Consider the following 8,075-nt stretch of genomic DNA (forward strand, 5'->3'; position numbering starts at 1 on the left):
CTCAGTTATGGAACGTATTTTAAACATTACACTAATGACACAAGGCGCAAGTCCGATAACAATATTTCACAACAACTTAAGATAATAGCGGTGCAGAATGTATGAAATTTATACAACAGTGAAACATGTACAAGAAACCACTAAAACATTTCTTGTCACGTTTCGTTTCCAATAATTTAACCGATAGATGAGACAAACTAATTCGGCTTTTGAGTGTCATTTCTGAGTAATTTTTCCTTAATTCTTCGGAAATCTGGTTGACTTTTTTCCGAAGTCATTAACATTACAAGGCGTAACAGACTATAGACTATAGTAAAAAGTACTAACCGGACGGGTGTAAACATAGAACTCCGACTGTATCCACAACGAAAAAGTTGTTGAATTATTTTAAAATAATGCCTGAAAGCTGTTAATCGAAGACGAAGGCTGTGGTTTTTCAGAGTAGTGGCGGGTAGGGTAGTTAAAATGTCTTTTAAATTGGCCATGAGAGCACCCTTACAACCTTCTTTCATTGTGTTGACAATCCTTCAACAATCTCATTCCCAGAGCCCGCTTAGATTGATCCTTCGACAAAATGTTTCCGGTTTCCTAATACTGAGCAAGCGCAATAGTAATTTATCACACTGAGCGTGCGCCACCGGATGTCATAAAATTCACGACATCCGGTAATGGCTGTTACCAGGGCCTACGATCTAACCGCTGACCAAAAGATCTGGGAACGAGGATGAGTTTTCCCTTGTGAATTCTCGAATGTTTAGATAAATATTTCTCCTGAAACTTAAATTGTTTAGAATGCTGAAAATCACCTGATGAGTCATTTTTAAGATACAGAACATCTCTGTCACAGCTGTCCTCCTGATGTCACACATGATGAAAACTCGGGAATCGAAACTGTTCTATTTTCAAAGGGAAGTACGACATCAAGCTAAGAAATTGTGAAAAGACATATTTTTGCATAATCTTTCCTTGAATGAAGGTAAAAAATTTGTGGCCCTCCCAGTTTTGAATTCTAGAATTTGGTGACATCACATGAAAACCAAGAATAGACCTATTGTCACTCAGCGGCAATGTTGAGTCTCAGGAGAATAAAAAGCTTTCTTTTTGAAAAGCAAGTCTTGCACTGAATTCACATCTGGTAGAGGCTAGTTATGCAAAAACAAAACTTTTTATTCTCCCGAGACTCAACATGGCCGCCGTGTGAGAAAGGTCTATTGAGCTAATTGAATAGTTTTAGTCACAAAGATAGAGTGAAATTGCTCAGCTGATTTTCTCTTATACTACTTGACGTCATAATGTAATGACTGATGTGTCACAGAGCCCTGACTGCAGACACTTTGTCTCTGTTCAAAGCAATCATCCGGATAGCTTTACAAGGAAAGTTACAGAAGTTAAAGAATTTTGGCTAAATGATCAGGTCATTGTTTTACTCTGCTGTTAAAAATGTATGCCAACATTTAAAACAAAACAATAATAAGTACTGTAGCATTTTCCCAGGTCTTGTAAAATCTGTTAGAAGTCCAAGGTTTGGCAAATCAATTTTTGAACAAAATTTAGATTGTCTAAAATCCAAATGCAAAATTTTCATCCCTTTTAAGACCTCCATGTCCTCTATTTCAGCAATTGATCAATGATATGTCTTTTTAGTATATACCCCACAAGTGAGTAGTAGTTTTCACGCACACTGATTGGCTAGCTTGGAGGTGATGAGCCAAGTACCATTCACTTCCGAGCAGCCGAAGAGAAACAAGATGGCTTCCTGTTTCACCATGGTTACTTAAGAGGAAATTATTTTGATGAACGAGGCAGCTGTTAAAAAAAAATACATAAATGACAAAAAAGTTTGGTTTAACGGCATTAAATGGTATGTTGTTTAATCTTTTCAACCTCATATACTAAGGCGAAAAATGAAAATACAATCCCTTGTTTACGAAAACTGCCAAGCACTAAAATTAAAATGAAAACAATGCAACATCTAATATTTTTCAGCATGGTTTCCACAACATGACAAATTTCACAGAAAATTCGAAGAAATGACAAAATGACTAAACAAGTGTCTCCAAAAGTATTATTTGTCTGCAAGAAAGCAAGACGGAACTTACTACAATAAGAAATCGCTTACTGCGTGGCGCGGGAGATTTTAAAATTTCATACCATTTGTTGGTATATTGTTAGAAATAAAATAATTTTTTACCCCTAATTCTCTTTTCAGATTCCAATAATCCTTGCCAAGATCTACTTTTCCCGTGTAGTTATAAACAATAGAAGATATCTCTGTTTTAAGAGGCACTGCTGTTAAGAAACCTGACTTTCTGGGACCATCGCGAGATGCGCAGAACATATGTGCAGTAGCAAAAGGACTCACTGTCCTTTATTGTAAAACGAAAAAATATATCTTGGAAATTGAGGACTGATCCCTGAGGTGCTCCATTTTATAATAAATTCAGTTGTGTAAAACTGAGAGAAAGCCAACAACTATTTGTTCGTTTTGTGGTTCTCAACAGTTCCAAACACAAATTATCTGAAAATTGGCTACCCAGCAGACTTACATGTGTGGTGACAAATTGCCTATGTGCCTGAAAGGCAGTAGCCACAAAAAAAGCATTTCTAGAAGCAGCCTTCACGCTACTTAAAAGTCAGTTCATATTCTCAAAAGCTGTTTCTTTCCCTACACTTCATAGGGAGGTTTCATGTGGATTCCACTTGTCAGGCAAATTTTAGTACTCATGCTTAGGTTAATTTGACTATGAGTTCCGCGACACGGTTTGTCTGCGCCAAAAAATGGAGCCCGATTTGAATTCAACTTTGTTTTCAACGAAGGCCTGTCTCAATAAATGAACTTTTTCGAGAACGAGTTGCACAGAAACAACCAAAAATTATCCTTCTTGGCGTATGGTGAGGTAGGTAAGCATATGCTTAAGTTAAAAGTGAATTTTAGGGAAGATTTTGAAGTGTACTACTCAAATGACGGGTCATAATTCAACCTTGCGAATACTTAACCAATATCATCTCGATCTGCGCGGTTGTGATCCAGCCGTTGAGAGATAAACCACTCAAAACAGTTTTCGGGAGCTCCGAGAAGTCATGAAAACACAACAGAAAACACCAGGTGACCTTTTTCAGACCTTGTTGCAATTACTGTAGGTTTTTGAGAGTAAATTGTTCAATTTTCTGTCGAATTTTAACGGCAAACAAACTCTGGAGCTTACTCGTGTATTTACGCTTCAATGGTGACCTGTTTTAGGTTTTCCCTACTTTCTCCAATATTTAACGGTGTTCTTTGCTTGACGCTGTCACCCGAGGACCTCTGCTATGGTTAAAAGTAAACTGAACAGCCTGCCTTACCTGCAAACAAAGAAATCTTGCCCCGTCGGTCGAACAATCCAACACAACACGACACACAGCACACTTCTGAGAAGAAAAATGGACGATTGTGTAGCGGGCGGTTACCCAGCGGTTTGGATTATTCAATGGAGAGGACTCGAGAATTTTGAGGACAGTGGAATATAGACGACAGCCAGCTGAGAACAACGGAATGTCAGTTCCGGTATAACTGATTTCCCCAGAAAATTTTCGTAGAGTCAGCAGGCATGAGATAACTTTTATAAACGTTACGATATTTCTATAGTATACATGTTTCGGATGAAACCTCACCAATCCATGATCTTCAGTACAGCCAGAAAACCCTTAAGGGGGGACTTAACGTAAACGCCATTTTACCGCACTTTACATGGCTTTGATGGAAATATCTCGTTCAATATTCAAGCGATCTAAAAACTCTATGTTCATCCCGTGAATCTATGTTGTGGGGTGTTTTGTGAATTTTGGGGTGATTTTTGGGTATATTTGGGAGGAGATAGTTTTTCTGGAAGGATTGGTTAAATTAAGAGAAATAAGAAATATTGAAGAATTAGTGAAGTTTTTAAATAAGAAATTGTAGTTAACAATTAATAGACGGATACCAAGTCAGTCCACTAGCAACCTGGGGTGCTCTTGCGTAGGCATCAACTGTCTATTAGTGTTCCAAAAATCATTTTCTTTCTTCTATCCCTTCTTAAAACCACTTCCAATTTCATTCAAATTTAGGTTAAGTCCCCCCTTAAGAGGGTGTGAAATAATTGTACGTATTCGTATAATAAAACTAATTACAGCATGACAATAAATATAGAGCAAATAATTAATTACAACAGGACAGGGAAGTGTAGCGAGATGCCTGATAGTTTTGCCGATATCAGTAACAGGCCACGCGGCCTGCGCAAGAAAACTAGCTGATAAACTACACGAGATCGTAGTGATTTGGGTACGTTATCTTTCAAACTGAACAAATTCTTTTATTTATAGTGGGAAAAAACCAACTCGATTTCAAAATTATTACAAAACCGCTGAGTAAGGCGCTTGATTTGATTTTACGTTGAACCGTGTTGGAAAAAGGGCCAACGAAAGGTAATTTATAGTAGTAATATAAAGAATGTTTGCACTTAAAACATCATACTTGTTTAAAAACAAGGCAACTTGGCTGAACTCGTTCCCGTAAAAAAATTTTAAAAAAGGGAAATTAATACCCATGGCAAAATCTGACAAACAACAGCAAGTTTAACAAGCTACTACGCCACAAAACAATAGCATTTAAATGACGGACAACCAACAACGGTCAACAACGTGAAGTGACCACATTCAAGGTTTTGTGGAAAACGCGAAAACATGACGGTAATTTGTTTATTCTCTGTCTCATCTTCAACACCGTTACCACCTGTTCTGTTAATGGATAGATCGGCGACATTGTACAAGTTGAACAAATTGGAATACTCCCGACGTTGTACAAGTAAGGCTAACTTATATTTTCAAGCGAAGTTGCCGTTGCGGTCGTGGCTTCTTAAACTAACGTATAACGTAAATTAGAAAACGTTGTCTCTTTCTACTCGAAGAAACATCGCTTGTTGGACACGCCCTATTATCTCTCAAATCTGGGCAAGGTTGCTGCCTTACAGAAGCCTGGTAGCCTGGGGCGCCCAAGAAAAAGGGCCCAGTTCCTCAAGGCCCGGTTAAGCTAATCCTGGGTTAACATAAACTTTGATTCAAGTTTAATAACTAATCAATAAAGATTCCTCCAAAGATTTTTATCCTTTAGTTTGACTTACACTTTTTCTTTACCGTTAGCATAAAATTACCTCTTGAAAACATTTAAAACAAGAAGCTGTTACCAGCTTAAACTCGGGCCATATTTGACCGCATGGTGCAAAAATCTACGATCTTTAAGCAGTGATAACCTCCAGCATCGCTAACTCCTCAAAATCGATTAGATACAGAGATATAGTGAGGTAATAAGTAACCACCAGATAGAATTGCATTACTTGCAGTCAGAATGAAATACAGGGGAAAACTAAGTAGAATACGTTGTGCTTCATACGGATGCTTTAAACCCGGCTTTAATCCTTACGTTTTCACCTTTATTTGGAGACAGAAACCATTTGTACATTTTCTATACTAACCGTGGGTCAGATATGTATCTGTGTGACCCCGGGTCATGATGACGCTAAAAGATCGCAATTTCCGGTATGATCGTCGTGAAGGCCACATCCAAGTTTTCTACGCTTTCTACCAAATCTTGTGGTGATCACTATACATTGTATTAAAACGCAAACTTTTGCAAGCGTTTTCCGTCATCATTGTTCAAGTCCGGATATTGACAGGTTTGGACAGAAATGATTTTAAGGTGGCCGAAATTTTTTTTTTAGTCCACAGATGTTAGAAGACGTTACTGATTTGGAAACTATGTATTTCTGGACGCCCAAAATTGGTATGGTGTAAGACCAACTAAGACAGAATGTATTTTCGTACGTCTTGTTGAGCTAAGTACCGTTTCTATGGCAAAGCAGCGAACTGTTAAACGTCCATAAATAGTAGGTTTCCTTTATTTTTAGAAAATGTACTTATTAGATTTTTTCCATTTTTTGTATCCAGAACAACTCACAAAACACTGAGACAGTTGCACTATTTTCATGTAATTTTGACAGAGAGATCACCTGCAAATATTGATGTTGCATTTTAATGTTTTGTGAAGATACCCTCTGTTAGATTTAGGTTTCTCTTTGTAGGCGAGTTACGCCGAGAACTATTTTAATGCCAAATTTCAGGGAATTATAATGAGCGGTTCCTTAGAAAACAGTTCATTTCCACGAAAACAATCAGTCGCAATTTTTTGGTCAAATGCGCATGCGTGGTTTTATTTGGGTTTCATGGCAAAGATCAATCTCGTCCCCAGAGCCCGCGCACGTTTTAGGCCAGCGGTGGCCACACGTCCACGAGCTCTCGGGCTAATCCAGGAGGGAGGGGTCAACTCGTGGGCTCGGCTGTCCGGATGATACGGGCCATCGTGACGTCACTTCCTGTGAAGCGCGGGATTTTGTCCAGTTTCGAAAATGGCGCTGGTGATTTTGTTGTATCAAACGACTTTTTTTTCCAGCCAGGCTCCGGATGGGTTTTTTTTTCTTGCTGAATAGATTTTTAATCTTCTTTTCTCGATACAGGTAAGTGTTCATTTATTTTCAAGCCATTAATTATGCTGAAATTATTGCAGTGAAGAGTTACGTGTACTTGCGCTGATTGGAAAAGCTGAGATTGTCCGCGCCAGAAAAAATACATCTTATTAATTATACAAAGTACTGGTGAAACTGACATTTGGCTCGGGACGAGGTAAAATCTTAGTGAAAACGTTCCAGTTGAGATTAGTAGGTTATATTCAACTGTAAAAATGATCAGTGCGTTTGTTTCGCCGAGTGAAAAACAGTGAAAATTATAAGTTTGTGTTTATTGCTGAAACTTGACCTGAAGTTATAGAATTTGCCTCTAACATTATTAAAATAATAGATAGATACAAAATGATGATTCAAAGGAGTCTATTTTAATTTACCCATGCCATTTAACCTTTGTAAAGAAGACTTTTGCTGAGCAACCTAGAATTTTGAAAAAGCTTGCAAAATATGCGGACGCCCGAGGACACGGACTTTCTTTTGAACTGATCATTACCTTTTGCGAGAAATTTCTCGAAATTTCACACCAAATCGTATACTCCGGACTCAGTTTTCTGTCCAAACATATTCACAATATCTTCAGCTTTCTCTAGATCTCTGATACGGAGACATCATGTCATAGAAATAAACTTATGATCCACAAAAAAAAAATGAGCAAGGCGACGATAAATGCTGTGTTTCAGTTGATTTAAATTAGTAAGATGATGAAAGAGATAAAGTTGAGTTAAACTTAAGTACTAGTCCAGTGAGTAATTGAACCCTCCTTATGTATTCCAAACCTGTGAGAAAAAAACTTGTGCATTGCCCCTAGAATTGTGGTGTTTAGATACAGAATGTTTGGACTATTTTGCCTTGAAGCTGGCGTCAGCTGCTCGACCTCGCAAGGAAAGTCTTGTCATATTTTCCTGTTTTTGTGAGATAATTAAGCAAAAAAAGCAAACTCCATTGCCCATTAACAATTACCAACAGGCAAATTACTTAGTACTGAAGGGTTCTTTGCAACGTAGCTTGTCCGATAGCTGGAGAAAAAAGTGTTTTCGCCTTTCTTTTCGCGAGCGCTCGGCCAGACAGTAACGGAGAAATGCGTTTAAACCCACTGATCATTTTTATTAAGTTGTAAGATAATTGTTTTTAATGGCCAATCGAAAGCTCTCAACCACAGTGAGATCTCACTTTTCCCTCCTTGTTAAATTCTTTTGGATTCTCAAGTTATCTTTCTTCAAAGAGGCGCAGGCCGGCACTCTTTAGTCGCATTTGCTATCAACCAGTGTCAAACTTTTGCGTGTTTTCATACTTGAAATATTAACTTCATGAGCGATGATGCTGTTTTCATGTATTATGGTAATAGGTTAATACATAGCTATGATTCTTTGATGGCCTGGCGTAGAATTATTTGACTGATCATCCAAGAAAAAAATTTGGCGAGGTTGTAGTTTATCAATCATTCAAACTTCCCGGGTTTTACAGGAAGTGACGTCACGATGGCCCGCATCATCCGGACAAGCAATCCGATTGCGAAAAGCCGAAGTTGACCCCTCCCTCCTGGGC

At 38.2% G+C, this 8,075-nt stretch overlaps 1 protein-coding gene across 1 annotated transcript in view; it reads right to left on the reverse strand.

Annotated features, from left to right (window-relative positions):
• The window catches only part of LOC146460224 (uncharacterized), a 14,289-nt gene extending 10,447 nt beyond the window's left edge, over window positions 1–3,842 (reverse strand). The window contains exon 1 of the mRNA XM_085088503.1: window positions 3,343–3,842. The gene's annotated coding sequence lies outside the window, so the exon portion shown is untranslated. The remainder of the gene's footprint in view (window positions 1–3,342) is intronic.
• Window positions 3,843–8,075: the final 4,233 nt, after the last annotated feature.

Source organism: Pavona decussata, unplaced genomic scaffold (assembly GCF_977016875.1).
Source record: "Pavona decussata unplaced genomic scaffold, jaPavDecu1.1 SCAFFOLD_214, whole genome shotgun sequence".
Taxonomy (NCBI): Eukaryota; Metazoa; Cnidaria; class Anthozoa; order Scleractinia; family Agariciidae; genus Pavona; species Pavona decussata.